At 37.3% G+C, this 13,004-nt stretch overlaps 1 protein-coding gene and 1 pseudogene across 8 annotated transcripts in view; both read left to right on the top strand.

The window, feature by feature from the left end:
• PTBP3 (polypyrimidine tract binding protein 3) overlaps nucleotides 1–13,004 on the top strand; it is a 122,228-nt gene that overhangs the window by 47,740 nt on the left and 61,484 nt on the right. The gene's annotated exons all lie outside the window — the stretch shown is intronic.
• LOC121034838 (60S ribosomal protein L21-like) lies at nucleotides 1,180–1,713 on the top strand (annotated as a pseudogene).

Raw genomic sequence — 13,004 nt, 5'->3', positions numbered from 1 at the left:
ACAAACAGAGGGTTACAGGAGGGGGTGTGGGAGGTGGGATGGGCTAAATGGATAAGGGGCACTAAGGAATCTACTCCTGAAATCATTGCTTCACGATATGCTAACTAATTTGGATGTAAACTTTAAAAAATAAAAAATAAAATTAAAAAAAAGTATCTTTATGTTTTGGGGTACTGGTGGCTTAGTTGGTTAAGTGTCCAACTGTGGCTCAGGTCATGATCTCATGAACTCGTGAGTTCATGAGTTCAAAATGTATCTTTATGTTTTATTTTAAATAAATTGGATTTAAAAATAAATTAGGTCATTTACATGTAACATACCTGGCTCTATGGGCCAGTCATGAATTAAGAAAAAAAAAGAGAGGGGCATCTGGTTGGTTTGGTTGGTGGAATGTTCAACTCTTGATCTTGGAGTTGCAAGTTCGAGCTCCACATTGAGTATAGAGATTACGTGAAAATAAAATCTTTTAAAAAAGAGAAAGAAATTAAGACATTTCCAGATAAACAGAAGCTGAGGCAGTTTATTACCACTAGACCTGCCCTGCAAGAAAAACTCAAAGAAGTCCTTTAGCTTTAAAATGAAGGCCGTGAGACAGTAACTCAAAGCCATGTAAAGGAATAAATATCTCCATGAAAGTAAATACAAGGGCAATTATAAAAGTTAGTATTTTATTATGTGTGTATATATTTATTTATATCCAAGTTAGTTAGCATATAATGCAATAATGGTTTCAGTAGTAGATTCCAGTAATTCATCCCCTATGTATAACACCCAGTGCTCATCCCAAGTGCCCTCCTCAGTGTCTCATACCCATTTAGCCCATCCCCACACTCATAACCCCTCCAGCAGTCCTCAGTTTGTTCTCTGTATTTAAGAGTCTAAAAAGCTAGTGGTTTTTGAACAATGATTATAACTCTTCCTTTTTTTTCTGCATTATTTAAGCTGTTACTTTTTTCCTGTAAGTTTTAATTTTAATCCCACTTAGTTACATACAGTATTGTATTAGTTTCAGGTGTACAGTATAGTGATTCAACAGTTCATACATCATCCAGTTCTTATCACAAATTCACTCTTTAATCCCCATTGCCTATTTAACCCATTCCCCCTCCCCTCCCCTCCCCTCCCCTCCCCTCTGGTAACCATCAGGTTGTTCTCTGTAATTAAGAGTCTGTCTCAAAAAACCACCATCTTCCAGTAATTCTCCAAAATGACCAACACAAAGGGAAAGAGGAGAGGTACTCGCTATATGTTCTCTAGGCCTTTTAGAAAACATGGAGTTGTTCCTTTGGCAACATACATGCGAATCTACAAGAAAGGTGATATTGTGGACATCAAGGGAATGGGCACTGTTCAAAAAGGAATGCCCCACAAATGTTACCACGGAAGAGTCTACAGTGTTACCCATCATGCTATTGGCATTGTCGTAAACAAACAAGTTAAGGGCAAGATTCTTGCTAAGAGAATTAATGTACATATCGAGCACATTAAGCACTCAAAGAGCCAAGACAGCTTCCTGAAGCGTGTGAAGGAAAATGATCAGAAAAAGAAGGAAGCCAAGGAGAAAGGTACTTGGGTTCAACTCTAGTGCCAGCCTGCCCCACCCAGAAAAGCACACTTTGTGAGAACCAATGGAAAGGAGCCTGAGCTGTTCGAACCCATTCCCTATGAATTCATGGCGCGATAAATGTAAAAAAAATAAAAGACGTTAAGACTGTTAAAAAAAAAAAAGAGTCTGTCTCTTGGTTTCTCTCTCACTTTTTTTTCCTTTTGCTCTCAGTTCCACATATGTTTCTTAAATTCCACATATGAGTAAAATCGTATGGTATTTGTCATTCTTTAATGGACTTATTTCATTTAGCATAATACTCTCTGCCTACATCCATGTCAGTGCAAATGGCAAGACTTCATTCTTTTTTATAGCTGAATAATATTTGGTGTGTGTGTGTACACATACATACATATACCTATATACATATATACAGAAGATGTATATATGCCACATATTCTTTTTTTTAATGTTTATTTATTTTTGAGACAGAGAGAAAGACTGAGCGCAAGTGAGGGAGGGGCAGAGAGAGGGGGAGACACAGAATCCGAAGCAGGTTTCAGGCTCTGAGGTTCAGCACAGAGCCTGACTCGGCTTGAACTCACAAGCTGTGAGATCATGATCTGAGCTGAAGTTGGACACTTAATCAACTGAGCCACCCTGGTGCTCCTATATACCACATATTCTTTATCCATTTATTTATTGATGGACACTAAGGCTGCTTCTATATCTTTGATATTGTGAATAGTGCCGCTATAAACATACAGGCCACATATATCCCTTTGAATTAGTGCTGCTATAAACATAGGGGTGCAGGGGACGCCTGGGTGGCTCAGTCAGTTGAGTGTTTGACTTCGGCTCAGGTCATGATATCATGGTTCGTGGGTTCAAGCCCTGCGTCGAGCTCTGTGCTGGAGCCTGCTTTGGATATTGTGTGTTTCTCTCTCTCTGCTTTTTCCCTGTCTGCTCCTACTCTGTCTCTCTCAAAAATAAATAAACATTAAAAAAATTTTTTTTAAACACATAGGGGTGCATATATCCCTTTGAATTAATGTTTTTGTATTCCTTGGGTAAATACTCACTAGTGTGATTGTGGGATCATAAGGTAGTTCTGTTTTTAACTTTTTGAGGAACCTCCATATGGTTTTCCAGCGTGGCTGCACCAGTTTGCATTCCCACCAGTGGTGTACAAGGGTTCCTTTTTCTCCACATTCTCACCAATACCTCTTCATTCTTGTGTTACTGATTTTAGCCATTCTGACAGATGTGAGGTGATGTCTCACTATAGTTTTGATTTGCATTTCCCTGTTGGTAAGTGATGATGAGCATCTTTTCGTGCGTCTGTTAGGCATCTGGATGTCTTCTTTGGAAAAATGTCTGTTTATGTTTTCTACCCATTTTTTAATTGGGTTATTTGTGGGTTTTTTGGGTGTTGAGTGTTGTAAGTTATTTATTTTTAATATTTATTGAGAGAGAACACCAGCACGAGAGGGGGAGAGGCAGAGAGAGAGAGCGGGATAGACATCCAAAGTGGGCTCTGTGCTGACAGCAAAAAGTCCGATGCTTGACTTGAACTCAAGAACCCTGAGATCATGACCTGAGCCAAAGTCAGATGCTTAACCAACTGACTAAGCCACCCAGGCGCTTCTATAAGTTCTTTATGTGTTTTGGATACTAACCCCTTGTCAGATATGCTTTTTACAAGTCTCTTCTCCCATTCTGTAGATTGCCTTTTATTTTTGTTGACTGTTTCCTTCACTTTGCAGAAACTTAATTTTGCTGTAGTCCAAATAGTTTTTGTTTTTTGTTTCCCATGCCTCAGTTGACATCTAGAAAGAAGTTGCTAGGGCCAGTATCCAAGAAGTTACTGTCCCTGTTCTGTTCTAGGATTTTTATGGTTTCAGACCTCACATTTAGGGCATTAATCCATTTTGACTTTATTTTTGTGTATGGTTTAAGAAAGTAGTCCAGTTTCGTTCTTTCTGATGTTGCTGTCCAGTTTTTCAACACCATTTGTTGAAGAGACTTTTTGTCCTCATTGGATATTCTTTCCTGCTTTGTCAAAGATGAATTGACTATATAATTGTGGGTTTATTTCTGGGTTTTCTCTCCTTTTTTTCTTTTCTCTTTTTTAAGAGGGAGGGGGAAGAGAGAGAGAGTCAGAGTCAGAGTCTTAAGCAGGCTCCAAGCTCAGTGTAGAGCCTGATACGGGGCTCAGTGCCACAATCCTCGGATCATGACCTGAGCCTAAATCAAGAGTTGGAGGCTCAACTGCCCCCTGCATTATCTCTTCTGTTCCATTGATCTGTGTGTCTAATTTTTGAGCCAGTACTATAGTGGTTTCATTACTACAGCTTTGTAATGTAACTTAAAGTCTGGAATTACAATTCCTCCAGCTTTGCTTTTGCTTTTCCAAGATTGCTTTGGCTGTTCAGGGTCTTTTGTGAGATTGTTTGTTGTAGTTCTATCAAAACTGCTCTTGTTATTTTGATAGAGGTTGTATTAAATGTGTAGATTGCTTTGGGTAGTGTAGACATTTTAACCGTATTCCAGTCTGTGAGCATGGAATGTCTTTCCATTTCTTTCATCAGCGTTTTATAGTTTTATAGTTCTATAGTTTATAGTTTATAGTTAAAGACCTAAAGTACAGGTCTTTAACAAGAGACTGCTTTTTTTAAGGAGTTCTTAATCTAAAAGCATGTGACTTGTTTGTAGCTCCACATTTGTTTTTCCATGTAACTTAGGAGACTAACACATTTTTTTTTTAAATTTTTTTTCAACGTTTTTTTATTTATTTTTGGGACAGAGAGAGACAGAGCATGAACGGGGGAGGGGCAGAGAGAGAGGGAGACACAGAATCGGAAACAGGCTCCAGGCTCTGAGCCATCAGCCCAGAGCCTGACGTGGGGCTCGAACTCCCGGACCGCGAGATCGTGACCTGGATGAAGTCGGACGCTTAACCGACTGCGCCACCCAGGTGCCCCGATAGGAGACTAACACATTTAAAAGAATTAGTTTGTGTTTTGGGGCACACAGTGTATAAGGCTATAATATGGTGGCGTCAACAACAGAAGGATATGGGGACAGGTGTAAAGGAGCAGAGTTTTTGCATATTAGTGAAGATAAGCTGGTATAAAGCCAGATTAGAATGTTATAACTTGAGGATGTTAATGTAATCCCCATGGTAACCACAAAGAAATTAGCTGTAGAATATGCACAAAAGGAAATGAGGGTACTCAAAGTCCTAGAGGCAGTAAGTAGAATGGTGGTTGCCAGGGGCTGGAAGAAGAGGGAAATTAGGGAGTTACTGTTTAATGAGTATAGAATTTCAGTTTGCGTGATGAAAAGAGTTATTGAAATGGATGGTGGTGATAGTTGCACAACATTAAGAATGTATTTAACACTACTGAATTCTGCATTTAAAAATGGTTAAGGGGCACCTGACTGAGTCAGTCGGTAGAGCATGTGACTCTTGATTTCAGTATTGTAAATTTGAACCTCATGTTGGGTGTAGAGATTACCAAAATAAATAATTAAATAAATAAAATCTAAAAAAAAAAAAAAGGTTAAGGTAGTGAATTTTCTTATGTGATTTTACCCTAGTTTAAAAAGAAAAGAAAGAGAAAAAAGGTATGGAATGCTGTCTATGGAAAGGTCTGTAAGATACGTTAAGTGTACAAAAACCTGATGCAAAAAGAAAAAAAGATAATTGACTATTTCAAGCAAGATAAGGGAAATAAATTTTGGGGGTTATAGCATATGTGAAAACTAAAATATGACAGTAACATAAAGGTTATGATGAGGGAAATAGACCTATGCTTTGAAAAGTTCTTACGTTGTACCTAGGTGATATCATTTAAAGGTAGACCTTGGAAAGTTAAAGATGCATATTGATTTAGCCCCAGAGCAGTCACTTAAACAAAAATAAACAAAGTGTAAATATTCCAATTAAAAAGATTGTCTGCCTTTTATGTGTCCAGTATATGTTGTTGTTGTTGGTTTTTTTTGTTTTGTTTTGTTTTTACTTACTTTTGAAGGGGAGAGAGACAGAGCATGAGCGGGAGAGGGGCAGAGTGAAAGGGAGACACAGAATCCGAAACAGGCTCCAGGCTCTGAGCTGTCAGCACAGAGCCCGATGCGGGGCTCAAACCCAAGAACCATGAGATCATGACCTGAGCCGGGGTCGGACGCCTAACCGACTGAACCACCCAGGCGCCCCCAGTATGTGTTTGCATGTATGCGTGCAGTACATGTATGCATGACATATTATGTTTTCTTGATAAATTGATTCTTTTATTACTATGAAATGTCTCTCTATCCCCAGTAATATTCCTTTTCCTGAAGTCTACTTTGTCTGATAGTAGTACAGCCACTGCATTTTATTATGATTAGTGTTTACATATTTATCTTTTTCCATTCCTCTTACTTTGAACGTGAGATTTTTATATTTAAATGCATTTCTTCTGGGGCACCTGGCTGGCTCAGTCGGTAGAGCATGTGACTCTTTTTCACAGGGTTTTGAGCTCAAGCTCCACATTGGGTGTAGAGATTACTTTAAAATAAAATTTTTAAAAAATGGATTTCTTCTTCACATCACATAATTGAGTCTTGCTTTTATTAGACTGATGAACTCTGCCTTGTATTTGGAATCTTTATGTCATTTCCACTTAATATAGTTATGTGACATGGTTAGTTTTAAGTCTATCATCTTGCTATTTGTTTTCTATTTGTCCCATTTATTCTTTGTTATTTTTCTTCCTTTGTTTCTTGGCTTTCTTTGTACTGTTTTGTGTGTGTGTGTGTGTGTGTGTGTGTGTGTGTGTGTTTCATATTTATTCATTATTTATCATTTTGTAGTCCATTGTATTTATTTGTATTTCTTGATAAATATACGTATCTTGAATATACATGTATATTTACCTAGTTACAGAGCTTCAAGATATATCAAGTAAAAGCTAATAGACTAAACAGAGGAATAGGCAAATTCACAATTATAGCTGGAGATTTCAAAATCTCTCAGTAATTGATAGCATAATAAACAAAATCAGTTAGGACACAGGACAGGGGTTTATATTTCCTGTGACCTAAGACTGATTTTTACATTTTTAAATTGTGAAAAAATAAAACAAAGAACAATATTCTGAGATACTTGAAGCTTATATAGGTACTAATTTTGATGTTTATTCATAAAACTTTATTTCAATGGAGGCACACTCTTTTATTTCTGTCCATATGGCTGCTTTCATGCTACCACTGTAGAGGTGAATAGATGCAGCAGAGATTGTATGACTCACAAAGTCTAAATTATTTATGTAGCCCTTTAAGAAAAAGTTTGTAGATCTCCTAATATAGATGTTTTCAACACTAACAACCAACTTATTTTAATTGACAGTGGAGTAGTTTCTGCAACACCATCAGAATATGCTTTTTTGGAAGTTCACATGACATAATCACCAAGATAGGCTATATGTGCATCCTAAAACAAGTCTCAAAGTGAATGCATTAAAATTATTTACAGTTCGTTCTCTTTAAAATTACATTAGAAATCAAAAACGCATAATCCTCAAGTATATGGGGGAAAATTTTCCGGTTATTTATTTAAAAATTAACATTTAACCCATGAATCAGATAAGTCACAAGGGAAATTAGAAAATATTTTGAGGTGAATTAAAACAAAAACACAATTTACTAAACTTTGAAGGGTTCAGCTAGAACTGTTTTTAGAAGTAGGAATTTACAGCTTTGTTTACATTAGAAAAGTGTAAAATAAATCATCTAAGCTTCTAAGCATAGTATAAGAAAAACAAGTTAAACCTCCAGGTTTAAAGGAAGAAAATATTAAGTATAGGAGCATAAATTAAGGACATAGAAAACAGTAGAGAAAAATTAATGAAACCAATAGTTCTTTTTGTATAGGTCAATAAAATTGATAAACATCTAGGTAGACCAAAAAATGCGAGAAGACAGAAATTACCAACATCTGTTGGTAATTTGTTTAAACCCCACCCCCATTGTGATGGTATGTGGAGATGGGGCCTTGGGAGTTGGGCCCATTGTGGGGCCTTCACAATGGGATTAGTGTCCTATCAGAAGAGATATTAGAGAGCTTGCTCTTGCCTCCACCTCTGCTATGTGAGGACACTGAAAAGGTAGCTTGTCTTTAAGCCAGGAAAAGGGTCCTTATTCGAAAGTGACATTGCTAGTACCTTAATTTTGGACTTTTAATCTCCAGAAGTATGAGAAAGTAAATTTCTATTGTTAAGTGACCCTGTCTATATTTTGTTACAGTATCCTAAGCAGGCTAAGACAGATATTAAGGAAATATTATGAATACATTTAAGCTAATAAAATGAATGAATAGGCATTCATTCAATGTAGATGAAGTGGACAAATTCCTTGAAAAATACAGAGTATCATAACTGGTACAAAATGACTAGAAAACCCAAATAACCCCTATACTTGTTTTAAAAATCAAATTGATAATTAAAAAGTTAAGACCCAGGGACGCCTGGGCACCTCAGTTGGTTAAGTGTCTGACTCTTGATTTGGCTCAGGGCATGATCTCGTGGTTCCTGAGTTCAAGTTCTGTGTCAGGCTCCACACTGCCTCTCCCCTACCCACCCCTCCCTTGCTCACTCCCCCCCGCCACCTGCCCTTCTCTCTCTGAAAATAAATATAATTTTTTTTTTTTAATTTAAGACCCAGTGGTTTTTTTAAAGGAAGAAACCATACCAGTGCTACACAAACTCCTTCAGAATATAGAAGACAACACTTTTGGGGTTCCTGGGTGGCTCAGTCCGCTGCTGAGCGTCCAGCTCCTGATTTCAGCTCAGGTCATGATCCCAGGGTCGAGAGATTGAGCCCCACATTGGGTTCCATGCTGAGCTCGGGGCCTGCTTAAGATTCTCTCTCTCCCTCTGCCCCTCTCCCCCATTCTCTCACGTGTGCTCTTTCTCTCAAATAAATAAAATGAAAAGAAATTAAAAAAAAACACTTTAGAATTTATTTTTATGAAGTTAGTATTACCCTTGATACAAGAGGGAAAATAAAATTACAGATTAATATCTCTCATGGAAATGGACCCAAATATATTTAGAAGGTATTAAATCAAATTCAGCTATATGTGTGTGTGTATATTTTATATATATATGTAAATATATATATACATGGAGAGGAGGTCATATATCATGACCAAGTCAGATTTATTCCAAGAATACAAAGTGGTTTAACTTTAGGAAATTAGTACAATATACTCTATTAACAGAATAAAGAGAAAAACTTTATGATCATCTTAATATGTCCTGAGAAGGCATTTAAAATTCAACTTTGACTTTTATTTATGATAAATAAGACCTTCGGCCAAATAAGACCTCGGCCAGGAATAGAAGGGAACCTGTTTACCCTACTAAATGTGTGAAGCTACAGCAAACAATATACTTAATGGTGTAAGACAGTCGTGTCCCCTGAAATCCACAGTAATGGAAGTAATGTTCACTCTCATTATTTCTGTTCATCTTTGTACAAGAAGTCCTAGCCAGCTCAATAAAACTAGAGTAAGAAATAAAAAGCATCACATGTTGGAAAGTAAGCAATAAAACTGTATTATGTAGAAAATTCTAAAGAATTTAGCATGGTTGCAGAGTATAGGGTCAGCATACCAATATGTGCAAGACCGTTAGACTGAAAACCACAGGACGTTAAGGGAAATTAAAGAAGGCGTAAATAAATGCAGAGAGAAATAATGATGTGTATGTTTTAGATGACTCAAAATTATTATGACATGAATTCTCCCCAGTTAAATACCTGATTTCAAGAATTGCTGTAAAGGGGCTCCTGGCTGGCTTAGAACAGCATGCCACTCAGTCTTGGGGTTGTGAATGCAAGTCCCACTTTGGGTATAGAGATTACAAAAAAAAAAAAATAAACTTAAAAAAAGAAAATTGCTGCTGCGCCTGGTTCAGTAGGTTAAGTGTCTGACTTCGACCCAGGTTGTGATCTCACGGTTCTTGGGTTCAAGCCCTGAATTGGCTCTGCACTGACAATGTGGATGAAGCCTGCTTGGGATTCTCCTTCTCTCCCTCTCCCTCTGCCCTTCCTGCACTTGCGCTTTCTTTCTCTCTCAAAATAAATAAATAAACAAACTTAAAAAGAATTGCTGTAAAGCTATAGTTTTTTTTGTTTTGTTTTGTTTTTTTGTAAATCTATAGTTATTAAGACACTATGGTAATGTCAAATGATAGCTGTATAGCTTGAGTCTTAGAGAGAGGACTGACTACAAAGGGACACCAGGGAACTTTTGAGGATGATGGAAAAGTTGTGTATCCTGATTTTTGTGGTCATATGGATATATACATTTGTCAAAAGTTGTCCAACTCTGGATTTAAAATGTTACATAGATTTTATTGTAGCTAAAGTATACCCTAGGGACGCCTGGGTGGCTTAGTCGGTGAAGCATCTGACTTCGGCTCAGGTCATGATCTCACAGTCCACTGGTTTGAGCCCTGTGTCGGTACCTGTGCTGGCAGCTCAGAGCGTGGAGCCTGCTTCAGATTCTGTGTCTCCCTCTCGCTCTGCCCCCTCCCCTGCTCAAAAATAAACATTAAAAAAATTTTTTTTGATAAACAAATAGATAAAGTATATCCTATTAAAGTTGCATTTTTAAAAAGATCCAGATTTCTAGGATAGTTTTCCTGGTGGATTTCTCCAATTTTGAGATGGAAATACATGAATTTTAAAAAGCTTCTTTCAGAGCACCTGGGTGGCTCAGTAGGTTAAGCATCTGACTTCTACTTAGGATCTCATAGTTCATGGGTTCAAGCACCACATCGGGCTCTGCACTGACAGCATGGACAGAGCCTGCTTGGGATTCTGTCTCTGTCTCTCTCTTCCCGCTCTCACTCTCCCCCTCCCCTGCTTGCACACTGTCTCAAAAATAAATAAATAAACATTGAAAAAAATAAAAACCTACTTACTCTCTTTGAAACCTAATATGTAGCAAGTATTCAGTAATTTTCAGTGTATAATTCAGTAAAATATGAAATTTTTACAAGTGAAGTATTTTGAATGCTGATTTTTATAATAAAAATTTTGGAAAGTCTCATGTTATTTTTTTGTATAGAGAACAATTCTTCAAAGTTACATGTTTAATACATTAGAATTTCCTTGTTTTCTGTTGACTTTTATTAAATGATGCCATATATTTGCTTATATATTTTCCATTTTCAGATTATTATATTTATCGAGTCTTTGGCTATCACCTTTTCTGGGGTCATTCTTAGATTTTTAGCTTTCATAGAATAATTAAATTTTTAGTTAATTTGGACAGTGTCTTAAATTTTCCAAAGTAAGCACTTATAAGAGAAAAAAATCATTGTTACCTATAATCATCATTTTAATACCAAAAAAGTAGAAAGACTATCACTTCTAGATAAAAAATCTTTCTTAAGAAAATCGTGACATATTATTGATTACTATGTGCTAGGCATTACACCTTGTATTTAAATATGTTATCTAATTGACTTTTCAAAATAACCCTGTTACACTCATTTTACTGGAAAAGAATTTGAGGCTCAGCTATTTCAAGTAACTTGCTAGAACAGGATGTCTGATTTAATAGCCCATGCTCTTAACATTGCTCAGGCACTTTTATAATTCAGAACAATTAACAACCTAAAATGCTGGGTTTTTATAATTAAGTATCTCTTGATAAAATTTGTCACCAGGGGTGCCTGGGTGGCTCAGTCGGTTAAGTGTCTGACTTCGGCTCAGGTCATGATCTTGTGGTCTGTGAATCTGAACCTCTCATCAGACTCTCTGCTGACAGCTTGGTGGAGCCTGGACCCTGCTTCGGATTCTGTGTCTCCCTCTCTCTCTGCCCCTCCTCCGTTTGTGCTCTGTCTCTGTCTGTCTCTTTCTCAAAACTAAATAAACATTGAAAAAAAATTTTTTTTAATTTGTTACCATAGGTCTTTATTTGATAGTACAACACGAGTTCACATAGCATGTGCAGGCATTCATTTTTGCTTACACAGTTTTACAGAGATGATGAAAACCTCTGTTAAAGAAACCACCTCAGGGTGCCTGGGTGGCTCAGTCCGTTAAGTGTGGACTGTTTGTTTCAGCTCAGGTCATGATCTCATAGTTCGTGAGTTTGAGCCCCACAAGGGGCTCTGTGCTGACAGCTCAGCACCTACTTGGGATTCTCTCTGTCCCTTTTTCTCTGCCCCTCCCCTGCTCAGGAGCAGCCTTTTCAGTGTTCTTCCATTTGTTTTTGGAATATTCTGGGTCAACTGATAAAATCTCCTTGCATCTAGGAGGTTTTTCCAGTCTTTAACACCTTGTGCTAGTTAAGAAGGCACAAGATGGTGGTAGTGCTATCTTGCCATCGAGGCACAGGAGGGTGCAAAAGGGCATACTCCATGCCTAGCTTTCACTCCTGTTTAGGACGTGATATTAGTGTTCTAATTTAATGACAGTTGTCATTATAATCCACATAAATCTGCACATACTTTCAAAATGTATGTCCATGTCAAGTGGCTTGCTTTTTTCTAGGAATGGTAAGACATTTTGAGATGTTTGTGCTAAAAAAAAAAAATTACCTTTAAACTTCAGTTTGAATGACGTTTTCACTTGCTAGCTGTGTACAAAATCATTTAGTTTCTGAACTTCTGTCTCTTCATCTGTTAATATTTAACTCAGTATATTTTTATTTGTCTACTCAAATGAGGTAGTATAAGTGAAAACAGTGTGAAAACTAGAAACTAAGGGACATTTCAGGTGGTTGCAAGCTGGTCAGCGTGTTTAGAGCAGGATAGTGTGGTCGGTCGATAGGATGTTGAATCTGAGTGGGGGTGGAGGAGGGACTGAGGCTAGAGGGAGGTAGAGTAGAAGTGGAAATGATCATAGGTGAACTTAGTGACATTGTGAATGGACATGAAAAATGTAATTAGTGATTTTGGAGGGAAAAATCAATATTTCTGGGTGGTTGAGAGGAGAAGAAATCTCTTGACTCACAGATTAATTTGCAATAAATATTTAACTGCCTATTTTCCACAGTCTCACTAGGCATTTGTTATATACAGGTACAGACCACTAAGGACCTGAAGGAATCAGTAGTATTTGGTGTCTGGGTAGGATGCTGCCTGCATTCATGAACAGAGAATTTGGGAATGAGTGCTGATTTGGGTATTAAGTCAAGCTACTCACTTGAAAGCAAGTTGACTTCTATGCCACAGATATGGGGACACAATATGGCCATATAGTTTTTATGTGGTCCTCATGTTACTTATTTATAGCCATAGACATCTGATTGCAAAGTTCCATTAATGTTTGGAAAAATGACAATTTTAGACATTTGGAAAGATTGTATTTTCCTCCTAATAGTGCTAAGTATGGTACTGTTTAGCATTTATACACACACACACACACACACACACACACACACACACACACACACACA

This window comes from Herpailurus yagouaroundi, unplaced genomic scaffold (assembly GCF_014898765.1).
Source record: "Herpailurus yagouaroundi ecotype Mexico unplaced genomic scaffold, PumYag 160, whole genome shotgun sequence".
NCBI classification, from domain to species: Eukaryota; Metazoa; Chordata; class Mammalia; order Carnivora; family Felidae; genus Herpailurus; species Herpailurus yagouaroundi.
The sequence above is the reverse complement of the archived record's forward strand: the minus strand, read 5'-3'. Positions and strand labels throughout refer to the sequence as shown.